We start from the raw sequence: 19,535 nt of genomic DNA on the forward strand, positions 1-19,535 counted from the left end.
CGGAGTGCGTCACACAAGCCATGGTGTATGTGACCTGTTTTGCGAAGGTCTCACGAGCCCCCGAGTGATAACATTTGACTTAAGGGTCATCACTTGAAGTGTCGACATATCCCTCACGTGTCATTGGGATTTGTCAACTGATAGTATGGAAACTTCCTCACTTTGTCATTGGAAGAATCTAAAGGTGCGCAGAAACTCCCTCACTTTGTCATTGGGAGTAGCTACAGATGTTTTCGAAATCAAAGCTGTAAAGTGTAATTGGGCCTGGCCAAGCCCAATCACGAGGTAAAACTTTTTTTTAAAGATTCTCATTTTCAGGGCTAGCTAAACGAGAAAACCCCCTTGTTTTTATAGGACGTAAAACGAAGGAAAATCCAGCACATCGTTCTTTTTTGGAAAAACGGAAAACCAATCCTTTAATTTTTGGAAAAAGGGAAAACCGAAAAAAGTTATTGCTGCAGCGACTAAGGACCTGCGCGGTTAGTGACGCAGACCCCGCCCGCTGAAGGTGGGCGAGCCTGTCCGCTGAGGGTGGACGCCCCGTCCGATAGAAGTGGACGAATCTGTTTTGATGTTTTGAAAATAAGGACCTACGCGGTTTGTGACGTAGACCCCGCCGGCTGAAGATGGCGAACCTGTCCGCTGAGGGTGGACGCCTCGTCCGATAGAAGTGGACGAATCTATTTTTTAAATATATTTTGCTTTTTTTGAAAATAAGGACCTACGTGGTTTGCGCCGTAGACCCCGCCGGCTGAAGATGACGAGCCTATTTTAAATTTGAAGACTTTATTTTTGTCGAAAACTGAGGACCTGCGCGGCTAGTGACGCAGACCCCGCCCGCCGAGGGTGGGCGAGCCCATTTTGAATTTCTTATTTTGCCTATGTAGAAGGGCTTTTGTGATTACAACCTGTTGGTGGGTCGTAATATTTCCTGATTAGATGTGTCCTATAAGTGGGTCCTCACTGTGTATATTTTTGTTTAACAATATATTTTTTTTGAGATATCCAAACATGATATGGTGTATGGCGCAGTCTGGGAATGTGATTTTGATCGCGAGCTCCTCGTTGGAGTCTATTTTTTCGCGAGCCCTAAAGCACTGGGGCTCGTCGGTTGTTTTTCGCATCTTGTAATCATGTTTGGGGTCATGCTCGTATGTGCGAGCGACCTTCTATAGTAGTGTGCTGCTTTAGCGAAGCCGTGGAGTGCGACTTTAGTTTTCAGGTGACATCCGGTTTTAACTTGGCCCGGATTAACCCTTTGACAGACAAACATTTTTTATTTGGAAAACCAATGACTTGACGACACATATTTTTTGTGTTTCGAAGAATGACCATGATTTTTAACTTGCTTTTTTTTTGAAAGTGTACATAAGCATTTTCTGAGACGAGTCTAAGTTTCGACCAAATGTTATTTTTTTCTTGCTTATTTGGGAGCTAAAGGTCCTTTGGGCTTGATTCTACTTGCAATAGGGCCTCGTGTTTTAGCAACACGGTCTTAAGCCCTTTCCTGTTCCGTGTTTTGTGAAACCTGGGCCTTGGGCTGCATTTTCAGCGCCCAAGTTCAGGCGTTAAACATTTCGGCGCCCAGGCTTGGGCGCTGAAAGTCCTTTCCTGGTAATATTTGATTTTCGGATTTCCTAACACGTTTCCGAATGGAAACAGGATGTCATTGGGTGCGTTCAGCTATATATAGGGGCTAGATACGTCCTTATTTTCCACCACTCTCAAATTCTTTCTCTCTTCTTGCTGTGCTCAAATTATTTACTGCTTTTGCCATGTCGATCCCTACTTTCTCACTCTAACGGACTGTTAGGCGTTGGCTACGGGCCCTTACTCCCACAGAAAAAGCTTTGTTAAAAGAATACCACTTAGAGGCACTTTTAGGCTTACAACAAATTAATATTGATTATAATTTCTGCATGCTGCCCTAAACTTTTGGGACTCCGATCATCATGTTTTTTCCTTTCGGGGCAATGAAATATGTCCTTTGCCCGATGAATTTGCTGCGATCCTTGGTTATCCTACTAATGCTACTCCTGTTACCCCTGGCACTATTAAAGAGGGTAAAACAACCATAAGGGCTTTCCTAGGGCTAGATGATAACATGTTTGCTGAAATTGTTGTAGATGATAAGGTTAGCTTGGCAAAACTTGTAAAACATCACTTTAGGCCTAGTAAAAATATGACCGAACAGAAATTGAATATTCGAGCCCTTGTATTTTGCTTGTTGAATCATTATTTGTTGTCGAATAACAATGGTGAGTTCGGTGACATAAGGTTGATTCCTTTGATTAGCCAGATGGAAAGTTGCTATTCTATTATGCCGTTGGTTGTTGCCGAGAATTTGCTGAGTGCGGATGAGCTGAAGAAGGATGCCAAATCTGAACATTTTAAGGGAAGCCCCCTATTACTGCAGGTAATCGATTTTTTTTTCTTGCGCACATGTATGTTTTTTTTTGCATATATTTCTTTTTGCCTGGGGCGTTTCAGCGCCCAGGGCTGGGCGCTGGAATTTTCGGCGCCTGGTCCTGGGCGTTGAAACTGCGCCCCAGGAACCGTTTTTTCTTTCTTTTCATTCTTTTAATTCGATCGTACCTGTTTTGGCAGATTTGGCTTGCGGAACGGCTTAGACTTTTGGAAGCTCCTGCCGATCCTAAACATTATCGCCCTATAGCTTTGGGTAACCGAAAATACTTGCACCAAGGCCAGGACGAGGCCGAATGGACCTCCTTTTTTACTTATGGCATTTGTTCTATTAAGTGGGTGGTGCCATGGTGGGGTTTGACTACTATGACAGGGGGTTCTGATGTATCGGTTTATATTTCTTTGTTGGGGCTATCTCGTCCCATTTATATTTTCCCTTACCGAGTCATGCGTCAATATGGTTTAAGGCAGACTATCCATTTTTCTGATACGGTACCACCTAAGGTAGCGGCCTTTTCACAAACACGGGTCTTAGCGTGGGCTAAGTATTATGATGGTCTCCCGCGTTGGGCCGTAGCTACAAATGGCTTTGTGGGTCTTTCTGAAAATTACAAGTTGTGGATGAGCTCCGATGACAAAGATGTGAGGACCGAGGCTCGCAATGGGGAGCCGGATGAGCTTTTGATACCTCGTATTCGTGTTAAGTATGAGGGTCCTGATTCTGCCAGACCTCGTACCTATAGTTTTAAGACTGTGAAAGCTCGTCCTGATCGAAAGCGAAAGGAAGTTCCTCCCCGTTCCAGTTTCAGGCCTAAAAAGATGCCTAACATGAAGGGGCCTGCTGTTGTTAAAAGAAATGCAAGCTCTCGCGGAGATCGTCGCCGGAACAATGTATGGGTTAGGAAGGCTCAGCCGCCTGTAAAAACAGTGGCTAGTCTAGTTGATGATAATAATCCTTCTCCCACCATTGTTTGTGCCCTTGAGGCTGAGCGGGCTATAACTGAGAATGTTTCTGAAGCCTTGGCATCTTTGGAAGTTAGTGTCCAGGAGCCGGTTCTTATGGAGATTGACATTGGGGCAGCGCAGAGGACAGTGGGGGTGGATCCTGCGAACATTGCTCTCTACAAGACTTTATTTGATGATCCGGAAGAACTAGAGTAGTGTAGTTCTTGCTAGGGTGTAGGTGCCCTTTATTTATTTCAGTTGTGTTTTTTTTTTATATTTCTAGCACTTTGTTTTCTTTCTTATTATATTTTAATAAAGGCGTATTTTTAGTTTTCATTTATTTTTGTTTCTCCTCTTTTTTTTTTTATGTATTTTATATGTCTAACACTTTTTTTTGCAAAGAATATATTTTTTTTTTTATTTGGACCGAATCCTTGGTAAGGATTGCCTACGTATCTTGTCAGAATCAGGTCGCGCGTAGTTCTAGATTTAGAATAAGTTCTAGTATGCCGGATTTCGGTAGATATGTCCTGAAGTGGAAACATATTGAAGGAAATAATGCCCTTGGTCCAAGTATGCATTCTATGTTAAGTCTAATAAATGCGGTTCAGTATTAATTGACAAGTTAATAATTCAGTGAGATCAAGTGAGCTGAATGCCTAGCTAGAGGCCGCTTCAGTTCAAGTGGAATTAATGATATTAATCCACAGCTTACTCTTGACTGAACCCGTAGGGTCACACAAATAGTACGTAAACGGATCAAGTATCTAATGGAATTAGATACTCTATCTATGAATATTCGGAACCGACGGATCTTGGTTTCAGTGGGAGCTAAGATCGTCACAGGCAAGAAATGAATACTCCGGAAACGATGATATTGCCGGAAACGGAAATATGGATCGTATCGGAAATATAAATATTATCCAAGTCGTAGATGTTGCCGGAAACGGAAACATGGTACGTATCGGAAAATATTATCGGAAATGGAAATATTGCCAGAATCGGAAATATTGCCGGAAACGGAAATATTGTCAGAATCGGAAATATTACCGGAATCGGAAAATAATTCCGGAAACGGAAATATTAAATATTTGTTCGAAACGGAAATTAATTCCGGAATCGGAAATATTAAATATTGTTCGTATCGGAAATGAATTCCGGAATCGGAAAATTTAATCGGAAGCGCATCGTACGAATAAGCATCGGACGAGGCCTGCCGGACGAGGCCCAGCACGAAGCCAGGCCATCGCCCAGCAAGCCAAGCGCGCCGCACAAACAGCAAGGCCAGGCCCAGCAGGCTGCGCGCAGCGCGCAGCGCGCACAGCGCGCACAGCACGCGCAGCGCACAGCGCGCACAGCGCGCGCAGCGCGCAGCGCGCGCGGGCGCTGAGTGGGCTGCTGCTTGCGCGCACGCATGAGGCCCATCGTGGCTGTCGTGCGTGTGTGTGCAAGTGTTTGTGTTCGTGCACGTTTCCTAAAACATGCAGAGTTCGGTTAATGATTAAATTCCTAATTCTATTTGATAAATTAATTAAATTAGAGTTCTTGTAGGATTCTAGGTTTGATGAATTTGTATCTGAATAGGATTTCGATTCCCTTTCCATACCGCTATAAATATGAGGCTAGGGCTCACAATTTATAACACAAGTTTCAAAGTATTCAAAGTGAGTTTTTGAGAGAAAATTCAAACACACATCTTGCTCAAATTGCCGAAATTTTATAGTACCTTAAGGGCGATTCTAGTTGGTCAATCTTAAGGCGGATCCGGACGTGCTGTGGACTATCTACGGAGGGACGACACTTGGAGTCCTAAAGACTTGTTCTTGTTCGGTTCGGGCGCAGCTAGGGAAGGCACGCAACAAAGAGTATGCATCTATTCTATGCTAAATGATTATGTGTAAATAATATGTATTCCTGGGTTTATGGTTTTTCCGCATGATTTATGAATTGTCATATGTATCATAACCACACAGTGGTATCACGAGCCCCTTATTATTTTCATAATCTAAATTGCATGAACATGGTTAAATATTACAAATTTGCAAGAATTAAAAGGGGTGATTAATTTTCGTAATTGTTAATTAATTGCAAATTGCGTTTATTTAATTATACGTACGCAGTTTTTCGGCAGTTTCTTCGTTACTCATCCGAATTGAGTGATTTTTGTGTCAATTCCGCATGTAAAAGGCATTCTAAAAATTTTGACAAAAATAGTATTTTTCTGCCGAACCCAGAATTCTCAAATTCGAAGCCTAACTATGACTTTTCGAAGGTTTTAGTTTTTCGAATGCAAAATTTCGTAAATTTAAGATGTTAAATTAAATATTTGCGATTCTTGTTGATAAATCTTGAATTTTTGATTGACCTACTGCATATGTTTAACAAGTTTGAATGGCTAGTCTTGTTAATTATGCAATCTAATTATTAATTATGATTAATTTGTTGAAAATTAGAATAATTTAGAATTAATTTGATTTTCATAATTAATTGTAATTTAATTAGAAACCTATGATTAAAAACCACCATAAAAATTGTAAATTTACGATAAATTTTAAATTTTTATGACCTAGACTTGAATCCATATCAATCGGAAATCAATTGGATAATAAATTTTCGATTTTTTCGCCCTAAAATTATGAAATTAATATTATTTATTAATTTGTCATTAATTTTAAATATAAATTTTAAATTTTATGCGATTCGTTCATAAAACTTGCACGCACGAAGCAATGGACGCTTCGTGTTACCCTTAAGGGGTGTTGTATAATGCGGGCATGCGACGACGAGCAAGGGAGCTCGTCGCCCGTGCGGCACGAATGCAATGAGCAAGGGCGTAGTGCACGAGCACAAGGCAGCAGCCCTGCCTTGTGTCGTGTGCCACGAGCAATGAACGAATGGGCATGGGCGAAGAGCGAGCCAAGGCAGTCGCGTGTGGGCAGCAAGCGAGCTGCGCCACAACGCGCGCTGCCTCGCACAAGAGCGCGCAGCCTCGCGCGCAGCGAGCGCAAGCTCGCGTGCCACGAGCGCTGCGCCCAGCATTACTCGCGCGCACAGCGAGCGATGTCGCCCGCCCAGCGAGCGATGTCGCGCCCCAGCGAGCGATGGCTCGCGCGCACAGCGAGCGATGTCGCGCGCCCAGCGAGCGATGTCGCGCGCCCAGCGAGCGATGGCTCGCGCGCCCAGCGAGCGATGTCGCGCGCCCAGCGAGCGATGTCGCGCGCGCGCAGCGAGCACCAATGCGTGCGGAGGCTTGCGATAGGGAAGCAGCAGCTATGCGACGAGCGCATGGGCTGCGCGCACATGGCCAGCAATGGCTGTGTGCGTACGGCCCATGGGCGTGCAACGCGTAGGGTGTTTGCGTTACGATTAGATCGTTTTGAATGTTTAATTTGAAAATTTCAGTTCACGTAATTTTAATTAATTTTAAAATTAATAATTTGAATTATTTTCTTGGATTTTAATTTTGAATATTATAATTATAATAAATGTTATTTATTCTAATTATTTTACTAAAATTAAAATCATGAATTAATTTAAATACGACTGAAATTAAATTAAATTTTTGGATTCAATTATAAATTGATATGAGCTTTAAATTTTAATTAAATTTGTATGTTTCCGGTTGGACTAGAAATACATTTTTATGTTTAAAATTGGTAAAGCATATGAATTTATTGGTTTAAGTGGGAGCGCTTTTTAGTCATAAACTCTTGATTAGGTCTACAAATCCTTAAGGTTAAAACAACTTGATTAGAATTAATAAGGACTGAATAATTGGTAGATTATTGGTGCCCTTGATTAATTGCTGCAAATGTTTACGTGATGCATAATGTGTTTTACTAACCAGCTATGTGGGCCATTCATGATAATGAATGGGTGAATGGTATATATTGTATATGTACTCTTTTGCAGGTTATGAAGTGACTAGTATGGCCCAAATAGGATAGAAAATATGGTCTGCGTACCATTAATTTGAATGTAATTGGTCTAAAGTACCAAAGTTATTTTTCAATTCAAATATGGTCTGCGAACCATCAAATAGTTGTAATTAGTTATAGCTTATCCTATTTGAAGAAAATGGTGCCTCCCACGGAGATTTTCAAGACGGACTTTGAAGTCAAAGCTTCAAGATGAAGTCGGGCCATACTAGATCACAAATATCTTATGCATGTTTTAAGTTATTTATTGTTTTAAATATGTCTTAAAATGCATGAGATCAAAAGCTTGATTATGTTGCATGATTAAGGATTTTAGTTCACTTAAAATCTAACCAACATAGTAAGAGCCTTAAGTTCCAAACTTAAAAATTGAGTTAAAAGGTGCCATGCCAAAATATACACTTGCTTGGATATCCTTTACATCAATCTAGTAATAGTTTTCGCTCAGCGAGGTGTTACTTATTGGTCCTAAAGGGGCAAGGTACACAAATAATTGTGAGTACATGTTAGTTTTGGTGAAACTCAACGATATAAGTAAGGAGTCCTTTTATGTCGTGGCAAATTCGATAGGTTTACCTAATAAGTTCTTAGACGTACCTATCAACCAAGAATAGTTTCTAGACTATTAGCAAAAGGCTTTTGCTTACCTAAGATGTTCTAGGATTAAGTCGACAAACTGTGCTTAGTTCTTCAATGATTTTAGGATCTTGGAATCATTTTATTCACACCTGCCGGAACACATAACTTGAATAAAATGCTTAATAAACATTGAATTATGCATGTATGCTAGAATTTAAGTTTATTAAGAGAAACTGTGAATGGTTATTTATTTGTTTATTCTTTTCAATTGTAGTTTTTAATATGGCAAACAACAATTCATTCAACATTCGATCAATTCTCGAAAAGGAGAAGTTGAACGGGAAAAACTTCCTTGACTGGCAAAGGAACTTGCAAATAGTTCTTATGCAGGAAGAAAAGGAGTATGTCCTAGATGAGGCGATGCCCGAAGCTGCAGGCGACGGGGTCACTCAGGCAGCCCTCAATCGTTGGATTGATGCCAACAAGGATGTGAAATGTCTAATGCTCGCCACCATGAGTGCGGATCTGCAGAAAACGTTCATCAACTCAGATGCTTTCACAATCATCAGTGAGTTGAAGAACATGTTCCAAGATCTGGCTCGAGTCGAAAGATTCGAGACTCATAGGCAAATTCTTGAGACCAAGCTTAAGAAAGGCGAGCCCGTAAGTCCACATGTTCTCAAAATGATTGGACTCATTGAGAATATGAGTCGGCTGGATCAGCAATTTTCTCAGGAAATGGCTATAGACACCATCCTCCATTCTCTTCATAGCGGGTATGATCAGTTCAAACTGAACTACAGTATGAATAGTCTGGACAAAACGCTCACTGAGCTTCACGGTATGCTGAAGACCGCTGAAAAGACGCTCAAAAGTGATAAGCAGGATGTGCTTATGGTGCGTGGGGGCAAGTTCAAGAAATCTGGAAAGAAGAGGAATGCTAAGAAAGGTGGCAACAAGGCCAGCCCAACTAAGCAAACTGGCGCCAAATCTGCAAAGAGGAAGGTCAGTCAACCCACTTCTGAATCCGAATGCTTCTACTGCAAGAAGAAGGGGCATTGGAAGAGAGATTGCTTGAAGCTAAAGGAAGATCAGAAGAACGGAACAGTCGTTCCATCTTCAGGTATTTTCGTTATAGACTGTATACTTGCTAATTCAACTTCTTGGGTATTAGATACAGGTTGTGGCTCACACTTATGTTCCAATCCACAGGGACTAAGAAGAAGTAGAAAGTTAAGCAAGGGTGAAGTCGACCTACGAGTGGGAAATGGAGCACGGATTGCTGCATTAGCTGTAGGAACATACTATTTGTCGTTGCCCTCCGGGCTAGTTTTGGAACTGGAAGAATGTTTCCATGTTCCAAGTCTTACTAAAAACATCATTTCAGTTTCTTGCTTAGATGCTAAGGGATTTTCCTTTTTAATAAAAGACAATAGTTGTTCGTTTTATTTTAAAGAGATGTTTTATGGATCTGCTAGATTAGTCAATGGACTTTATTTATTAGATCACGACAAACAAGTATATAACATAAATACCAAAAAGGCCAAAAAGGATGATTCAGATCTCACCTATCTGTGGCATTGTCGATTAGGCCATATAAACTTGAAACGCTTAGAAAGACTTCAAAGGGAAGGAATTCTAGAACCATTTAACTTAGAGGATTATGGTAAATGCGAATCATGTTTACTTGGCAAAATGACAAAGCAACCTTTCTCTAAAGTTGGAGAAAGAGCAAATGAACTATTGGGTTTAATCCATACAGATGTATGTGGACCAATGAGTACAAATGCTAGAGGTGGTTTCAGCTACTTTATCACTTTCACTGATGACTTCAGTAGGTATGGTTATGTCTACCTAATGAAGCATAAGTCTGAATCCTTTGACAAATTCAAGGAATTTCAGAGTGAAGTAGAGAATCAATTAGGCAAGAAGATCAAGGCACTGCGGTCTGATAGAGGCGGTGAATATCTGAGCTATGAATTTGATGACCATCTGAAAGAATGTGGAATTCTATCATAATTGACTCCTCCTGGAACACCACAATGGAACGGTGTGTCAGAACGGAGGAACAGAACCTTGCTAGACATGGTCAGGTCAATGATGGGTCAGGCCGAACTTCCATTAGAATTTTGGGGACATGCACTAAATACAGCTGCACTCACTATAAATAGAGCGCCGTCTAAAGCTGTCGAAAAGACTCCATACGAATTATGGTTTGGAAAGCCTCCAAATGTGTCTTTTCTTAAGATTTGGGGATGTGAAGTATACGTCAAACGATTAATTTCAGACAAACTTCATCCAAAATCTGACAAATGTATCCTTGTGGGCTATCCAAAGGAAACAAAGGGGTATTACTTCTATAATACATCTGAGAACAAAGTGTTTGTTGCTCGAGATGGTGTCTTTTTGGAGAAGGATCACATTTCCAAAATGACAAGTGGGAGAAAAGTAGACCTCGAAGAAATTCGAGTCGAACAACAAACTCTAGAGAATGCTCAAGATGACATTCAAGATGAAACTCAGAGATCTTTAGAAGAATCTGGTGAGAATCATGGTCAATCTAGAAATGTTACCCCGCGTAGATCGCAAAGATATAGATCTCAACCGGAAAGGTACTTGGGTATTTTGACGAACGAGAGCTATGACGTTCTATTACTTGAAAGTGATGAACCTGCGACTTACAAGCAAGCTATGACGAGCCCTAGCTCCAAGCAATGGCAAGAAGCCATGCAATCTGAATTAGACTCCATGTCTGAAAACCAAGTATGGGATTTGGTCGATTTGCCAGATGGCTACCAAGCCATTGGAAGCAAATGGGTTTTCAAACTGAAAAAGGACAAGGATGGGAAACTTGAAGTTTTCAAAGCTAGATTGGTTGCAAAAGGTTACAGGCAAGTCCACGGTGTGGATTACGATGAAACCTTTTCACCAGTTGCAATGCTAAAGTCTATTCGAATAATGTTAGCAATCGCTGCATATTACGATTACGAAATATGGCAGATGGATGTCAAAACTGCTTTCTTAAACGGCGTTTTAACAGAAACTGTGTTTATGACACAGCCTGAAGGTTTTGAGGATCCAAAGAATGCTAAAAAGGTATGCAAGCTAAAGAAATCAATCTACGGATTGAAGCAGGCATCCAGGAGCTGGAATATACGTTTTGATGAAGCAGTCAGTGACTTTGGTTTCATCAAGAACGCGGACGAATCTTGTGTATACAAGAAGGTCAGTGGGAGCAAAATTGCTTTCCTAGTATTATATGTCGACGACATATTGCTTATCGGAAATGACATTCCTATGTTGAACTCTGTCAAGATTTGGCTTGGGAAATGTTTTTCGATGAAGGATCTAGGAGAAGCACAGTACATATTGGGCATCAAGATTTACAGAGATAGATCTAAAAAGATGATTGGACTTAGTCAAAGCACTTATATCAATAAGGTGCTTGATAGGTTCAAGATGGCGGACTCCAAGCGAGGCTACCTACCCATGTCTCATGGAATGACTCTAAGCAAGACTCAGTGCCCAAAAACACTTGATGAGCGCAGACGAATGAATGGGATTCCATATGCATCATTGATTGGTTCAATAATGTATGCTATGATATGTACACGCCCGGATGTTGCGTACGCACTCAGTGCTACGAGCAGATACCAGTCAGACCCAGGAGAGGCGCATTGGACTGCTGCCAAGAACATTCTGAAGTACCTGAAAAGGCACAAAGATGACTTCCTGGTCTATGGTGGAGATGATGAATTAATTGTTAAAGGCTATACGGACGCAAGTTTCCAAACCGACAAAGATGATTTCAGATCACAGTCTGGGTTTGTCTTCTGCCTCAACGGAGGAGCAGTAAGCTGGAAAAGTGCTAAGCAAAGCACCATTGCGGATTCTACAACTGAAGCGGAGTACATTGCTGCACATGAAGCAGCAAAGGAAGCTATATGGCTAAGGAAGTTCATAGGAGAACTTGGTGTAGTCCCCTCCATTAAAGGACCAATAGCCCTGTATTGTGATAATAACGGAGCTATTGCACAGGCAAAAGAGCCTAGACACCACCAGAGAGTCAAGCATGTACTTCGTAGATTTCACCTTCTACGAGAGTTCGTTGAAAGAAAAGAAGTCGAGATAAGCAAAATTGGAACTGATGACAACATATCAGATCCATTAACTAAACCTCTGCCGCAAGCGAAGCACAACTCGCACACTGCAGCTATGGGAATCAAGCATATTGGAGAATGGCTTTGATGTCTCTGTTTAATGTTTTAAAGTTTTAGAGTTTAAATCTTTGTAAAACATTATTGGTTAATCATTCACAATAAATGAAAGGAATTCATTTTTCCATTTAATTTGTGGTTTATTAAATGATGAGTCCCTTCAACTTGACGATATATTCAAGATAGACTGTCAGGACCAGTCCTGTGACTAAGAAATGTCTATCAAGTGAACTTGAATGTCAAAGGTTGAAAATGGTCCCTAATCGGAGTTTTCTATAAAATTGGACGCATAGAAAACGTTAGACGATTAGAATGCAAGATGACTAGTAGTTCTGTTTCTTGAACTATGTGGACATGGCAATGTCATAATCATTTGCATAGATACTTACTTTGGGAAGACTAGTATCGGACAAGACCTATGAAACTTTACTGTAAGAGATGAAAGTCTGTCATAAGTAAATTTCATTAAATTATTAGACACTAAATCCTCAATACCTGAGTGATTTGAGATTACTTGTTTGAGAACTGGTTGCTTTGACGTTGACCAACCGTCGCACCGTAAAAGGAGGCTATAAAGGCAACGCTCAGGTAATCACCTATCAAACGAAGTCTAATCTCAAGATCGCAAGATTGGGATTGTCCTCCCATAAATCGGGATGAGATGCTTAAAAGTTGTACAAGGCCACTCGGAGAGCTAGAAACTGTGAAATGCATGGCCGTGCTCGGATGAATCATAGGCTATGATTATCTGTTTATTTGATCAGTTGAACTCTGAAACCGAGGAACACCTCTGGACATAATAAGGATGACAACTCTTACCTTATGTTCAAGAGCAAGCATCGAGCGACAAAGGAATTAGGAAATGCACACTTGTCCCTAAGGACAAGTGGGAGACTGAAGGAAATAATGCCCTTGGTCCAAGTATGCATTCTATGTTAAGTCTAATAAATGCGGTTCAGTATTAATTGACAAGTTAATAATTCAGTGAGATCAAGTGAGCTGAATGCCTAGCTAGAGGCCGCTTCAGTTCAAGTGGAATTAATGATATTAATCCACAGCTTACTCTTGACTGAACCCGTAGGGTCACACAAATAGTACGTAAACGGATCAAGTATCTAATGGCATTAGATACTCTATCTATGAATATTCGGAACCGACGGATCTTGGTTTCAGTGGGAGCTAAGATCGTCACAGGCAAGAAATGAATACTCCGGAAACGATGATATTGCCGGAAACGGAAATATGGATCGTATCGGAAATATAAATATTATCCAAGTCGTAGATGTTGCCGGAAACGGAAACATGGTACGTATCGGAAAATATTATCGGAAATGGAAATATTGCCAGAATCGGAAATATTGCCGGAAACGGAAATATTGTCAGAATCGGAAATATTACCGGAATCGGAAAATAATTCCGGAAACGGAAATATTAAATATTTGTTCGAAACGGAAATTAATTCCGGAATCGGAAATATTAAATATTGTTCGTATCGGAAATGAATTCCGGAATCGGAAAATTTAATCGGAAGCGCATCGTACGAATAAGCATCGGACGAGGCCTGCCGGACGAGGCCCAGCACGAAGCCAGGCCATCGCCCAGCAAGCCAAGCGCGCCGCACAAACAGCAAGGCCAGGCCCAGCAGGCTGCGCGCAGCGCGCAGCGCGCACAGCGCGCACAGCACGCGCAGCGCACAGCGCGCACAGCGCGCGCAGCGCGCAGCGCGCGCGGGCGCTGAGTGGGCTGCTGCTTGCGCGCACGCATGAGGCCCATCGTGGCTGTCGTGCGTGTGTGTGCAAGTGTTTGTGTTCGTGCACGTTTCCTAAAACATGCAGAGTTCGGTTAATGATTAAATTCCTAATTCTATTTGATAAATTAATTAAATTAGAGTTCTTGTAGGATTCTAGGTTTGATGAATTTGTATCTGAATAGGATTTCGATTCCCTTTCCATACCGCTATAAATATGAGGCTAGGGCTCACAATTTATAACACAAGTTTCAAAGTATTCAAAGTGAGTTTTTGAGAGAAAATTCAAACACACATCTTGCTCAAATTGCCGAAATTTTATAGTACCTTAAGGGCGATTCTAGTTGGTCAATCTTAAGGCGGATCCGGACGTGCTGTGGACTATCTACGGAGGGACGACACTTGGAGTCCTAAAGACTTGTTCTTGTTCGGTTCGGGCGCAGCTAGGGAAGGCACGTAACAAAGAGTATGCATCTATTCTATGCTAAATGATTATGTGTAAATAATATGTATTCCTGGGTTTATGGTTTTTCCGCATGATTTATGAATTGTCATATGTATCATAACCTCACACATATTACTTAATTGGTCAAATGAGTGAAGTATTTATCATTATTTTCATCTGCCGTTTTTTTTTGCCATAGGTTGCGTAAAATTTGTATAGCTATATTCTTGGTAAACCTATTTGGATACGTACTGTACCCCCCAAGTGTTCGTTATTTTTCCGTCGTGTGCGGATAAAATGACGAGCACTTTCGAAAAAGAAAACTTTTGGCAGGCAGAGAGTTTCAACGCCCAGGCTGGGGCGTCAGAATTTTCGGCGCCCAGCCCTGGGCGCTGAAAATGACTTGGGCGGTCAATTTTTGACGCTTTGCTTCACATGTTCTTGCGTTTATTTCTATTTCTTTTTTTTGTGCCTTGATATTTTGCTTCGTATTTAAAGTTAATTTTGAGGCTATTTTGGAGGCTTTTTTTGACTGTTAGCGTGAAATGCACTTTTGTCTGGATTAATTTTTTCTATTGGTGTCTTGAAACAGTTTTGAAAATGGAGTTAGGGTGCGGAAGTTATGAAGATCTTTGTGTAGGCTTTGGAGGTGGGTTGTTAGTGAAGGGTATGATGGAATCTATGTTTTATGAATGTGTTTTTTTTTTGGTAACATTTGCATTGTTTTAAATTTTTGATTTCTTTTGATTTTGGGTTGCACGGATTGGCTCTTTATGATGACACTGGTTGGCTTTTTAGGTTTTGGGGATATGAATGGGATAGTGTGGTTTATTTTGTGGGTTTCGGGAATTGGTTCCCATGGCACTATTTCAAAACCGAGTGGGCTTTGTTTGTTGGGCCTAGAGTGGGCCGCTTCTTTATTTTTGTATTTTGCAAGTACATTTGGTGTTTATTTAGTGTTAGAATAAAATTTTCAGGAGAAATATTACGCCTTTATTGATTCGGAAAGTAAGGAAAACACACTGAAATAAACTGACCCATATTCTAAGGGGCCTTAGGACCATCTAAAGTCTCTATTATTTTTTCTATCAATCTAAAGAACTACTAGGCGCTTTTTACTAATGGTGCTCTATGTGGCTCAAGCCTGGGGTTTAGTCTTATAAAACTTCAGTCCTTCACCAGTACTCATCTTGAATTCTATTCCTTTTGCGTTGACCCACTGATATGTCTTCACCCATCCGTTCTCGACCTCTTCTAGTGTTGATGCAGGAGAGATTAACCGGGTTGGATCGAAACCTTCATCTTGTAAAGCTAGGGTAGTCATCACAGTCTCGTTCTCCATAGGCCTCGATTCGTTAAACAACGTCCATAGAGCCTGATTGTCCAATATTTCAGCTGTTTTAGTCTTGGCGAGGTGGGGTGCCTCATCCAAGGTGTGGCAGTCATGGAAAATTTCAAACCCGGGTTTTAGCAAGCCATCCTGAACGAAGGGTTCAGGGAAATCACAGCATGGGTGTTCTTCTCCTTCCCGAATGAACATCCCGTTAAGGGTCCTTTGATATGGGGGAAGGAGGGTGGTTTGTTTGGTTTTGTTAAGGCGTAGCCTGGATAGGCGGTCAGCAATATCTTCCTCCGTTGGTTCATAACCTAAGCCAAAGGGAGTAGATTTGTTGGGAAAAGGATGGAATGTGCATTCCTTCTTCCTTATGCCCAATGGGGTTCCTGGAAAATAGCCTTGAGCTAACAGCATTCTAGGGATGACTCGGGATGCATGCGGGTCTAGGAATGCTGGATCATAATCTTCGATGAACTGGATTGTTTCTTCCATTTGAAACCCATAAAGGTCATCTGCAGCTTCAGCCGTTCCAACCATAGTACAACTGACGTCGAGATGAGGGGTGCGGATTTCTAGTATTACCCCGTTATGGTTAAGTTTAACCATTTGGTGCAAGGTAGAAGCCACACCTCCTAAGTCATGGAGCCAAGGTCGCCCCAAGAGGAGGTTGAAAGTGGGCTTGATGTCGATTATTTGAAACTCCGTGGTGCGTGCCACAGGCCCGGTTTGTATGGTAAGGTTGACTTTTCCCAATACAGGCCTTCGGGAGTTATCATAAGCTCGTACCCCTTGCGTGGAGGTTTGGAAGTCATCGTTTCCTAGCCCCAAGCAATGGGCGGTTCGCAATGGGCAGACGTTTACCGCCGAACCATTATCTACGAGCGCTAGGGGGATGTTTTGTCCTTTGCATCCAACCACTAGGTAAAGGGCTTTATTGTGAGCACCCCCCTCTTTGGGTAAGTCTTCCCTTTTCCCCGGCATCTCTCGTGACATGGCTAACCAATGAGTCAGGTGTGATATCTGTAGGTACTGAGATGAGATCAAGTGAGCGAATAAGCTTTTCGCGATGTTCCTTTGAAGTACACATAAGATCCCAGATGGTAATCTCAGCCTTGGTTCTTTTTAGTTGTTTCAGGAGAGGATTTTCAATGACTTCCGCGACGGTGGCGTGCCGTCCATTCTCAGGAGTTTGCCTAACCGGGATGTCGTCCATAGGAGGGGGGTGAATATCCGGTTGGTATATCCTTCCGGATCGGGTGAGGTTGTCGACCTCGGGCTCCTGAGGGGTGGTGTCAATGAAAGCATACCCGGGCCAAGTTTCAGTGAAGAAGTCCTGGCCCGAGACTTGAGATAGGTAAATATCTTCAGCATCATCGTTCCACACACCGCACACTTCCCTCTCGATTCGATCCATAGGGACCACAGCGAGTGGTGCACCTTGAGGTGTAATATACACCGTGGGGTCGAAATTCTCTGGTTGGTCGAGAGAGATATGACAAGAGCCGAGTGGGCTCTTGTTGTTGTTGGGTTTGCCAACGTTAGGGAGAGGTATCACTTCATCCTCTATCATGTCCTAGATCGTATGTTTTAGACTCCAGCAGTTTTCAGTGTCATGCCCATTTCCTTGATGGAATTTGCAGTAAGTACCTTCGACCCAATATTTGTTTTTGACAGGAGGGTTACGGGTGGGGCCTATAGGTCTCAATTTTTCTTGATTGGTTAGTCTTTCAAAGTCTTGTACCAAAGTTGACCCGAGTGGGGCAAACTTTCGGTCTCGGACCCATCTTACAGGGTTTCTTCGGGCGGGAGCCTCTTCTACAGCATGGACTTATTGGGCTTGGGATGTGTTACCCCGATTATAAGTGTTGGTCTTATATGTGGGTTTGCTCTGTATGGTTTTGGCGAGGTCGTCCTCGATCTTTATTCCCACATCATAAACTCTTTTGAAAGTGTCGAGTCCCAGTTACCTAAGGTGTTGTCTGTAAGCCGGGTCCAGGTTGTCAATGAATTTTTGGACCAATTCTGTTTCGGGAGGCCTATTGATTAGCTGGGCCGCCTGGTCCCTCCATCTAGCAAAGTAGGTTGTGAAACCCTCATTTTTCTTTTGGAAGAGAACTTCCAGCTCGCGCATGGTGACTTGGAAATCCATGTTCGACGAGTATTGCTTGATGAAGACATTGACAAAGTCTTCCCAAGTGGGGAAGAGCTTAGGGTCCTGGTGATAGTACCATTTGAGCGGCACAAGTTCCAAGGACAAAGGAAAGGCAGGTAAGTACATGAACTTGTCCACGCCTTTCAAGTTCATGGTATTCCCAAAGCTCAGTAGATGATCACGGGGGTTGTCCGTGGCCTTGAACTTTGGTAAGTCAGATGAACTGAACTTTTCTGGTAATTTGCCAGGAAAAGGTTCAGGATCGAGGGAGAAGTATTTGCTCCCCATGGTTTGCTGTAGGACCATTTTTTCAATCCTCTTCTCGTTTTCGAGGTCATTTTTGGCTTGCGCAGCCGCTAAAGCTTCATTTTCCATTTTCAGTTGGCCCATAAGTTGGGTCATTTGGACCATCTGGTCTCGCAAATCTTCGATGGACATGTTTGAAGGTGCGAATCGAGGTTGGGGAAGCGGAGATCCTTGAAATGAGGGACGACGGACGGAGCTTGGAGTTACTAAACCTGGTGTTGGCGATGTATCTTCGAGACGCACTAACCGTTGATTCCCTGATCGGCACCAAGTGGCAGGACCAGCCCTAGGCATAAGATAAGCTAAAGTTTAGGTTCCCAAAGTTTCAAGCATTACTTAGTCTAAACTTCGACTCTCTAAATTGGTTTTTCGCTCTTTCTTCTGTCGGTACACTTTTTGGTTTTTTTTTTATTTTGGTCATTCTTTGGATTTTCGAAACACTTGCCCGTGTGACATTCATAGTTGTTAGCATGTTCGATTTTGGTGCCGAGCATTGCCGTCGTAGGAGGCCCAACAACGACACAAAGAGTTATTAATTTTTCCACGAGTCGCTTTTTGAAATCGAGTGCTTTTCTTACGCCCTCGTAGCAATTCTTTTGATGAACATGTTTTTTTGCGCTACGTATTTTCCTTTCGCTCGGGCACCGAGGCTGCTGCGCCTGACCAGAAGGCCAAGCAGCAACTTCAGCGCCCAGCTAGGGGCGTGAGAAATTCTGGCGCCCAGCCAGGGGCGTTGAAAATGCGTCCCTGGCTGGTTCTCATTTTTTGTCTTCTGTTTATGCGACTTCGACTTGCGTGCTTGCCTAATAACGTCCTTTACGCGTAACAGCGTTTGTGGGATTCGTTACAGGCCGTCCCGAGCGTCGCTTATTTTGTGGCGATCATTCGGGTTTGCGGAACACGTATTTTGGTATAACTCTTTGGAAAATTAGTCTATGAATGTTTGGGCAATTTTTAAGGTCGTTGGTTTTCTAGGATAGTTTGTCACACACAATCACGTATTTCGCTACACATAACTACATTACAAACATGGATTTGAAAATTAAATATGCCACGTAGTTTATGATAGGCTTTTATGGGTAGTTTATTTGCGCCTGGCTTGGTACCGCTTCTACCGTAGATCCAACACATGCCCCGGTCGAGGTAGTGTCTTCAACAGATGAATTTCGCTCAAGAGGCCAACCCGCAAGTGCAAGCCAAGGGGGCATGCAGGCGAGAGGGACCTAATGAGCGAGTGATTGGGTTCGGGATTGGTGTACTACCTGCACAAGTACCGAGTGGGAAACATGCGCGGCGTATGAACCCCCCTATTGGCGAAAAAGGGTATCCTTAGTCCCAACTCCCGAGGGAGCCGAGATTCGTTATGATGTTCTGCCCGTTCACATTAATATGCTGATTTTCAGGTCGTCCCAACTTGATGGGGAAATAAACGCGGGGTAGGATCGT

Source organism: Spinacia oleracea, chromosome 3 (genome assembly GCF_020520425.1).
Source record: "Spinacia oleracea cultivar Varoflay chromosome 3, BTI_SOV_V1, whole genome shotgun sequence".
Taxonomy (NCBI): Eukaryota; Viridiplantae; Streptophyta; class Magnoliopsida; order Caryophyllales; family Amaranthaceae; genus Spinacia; species Spinacia oleracea.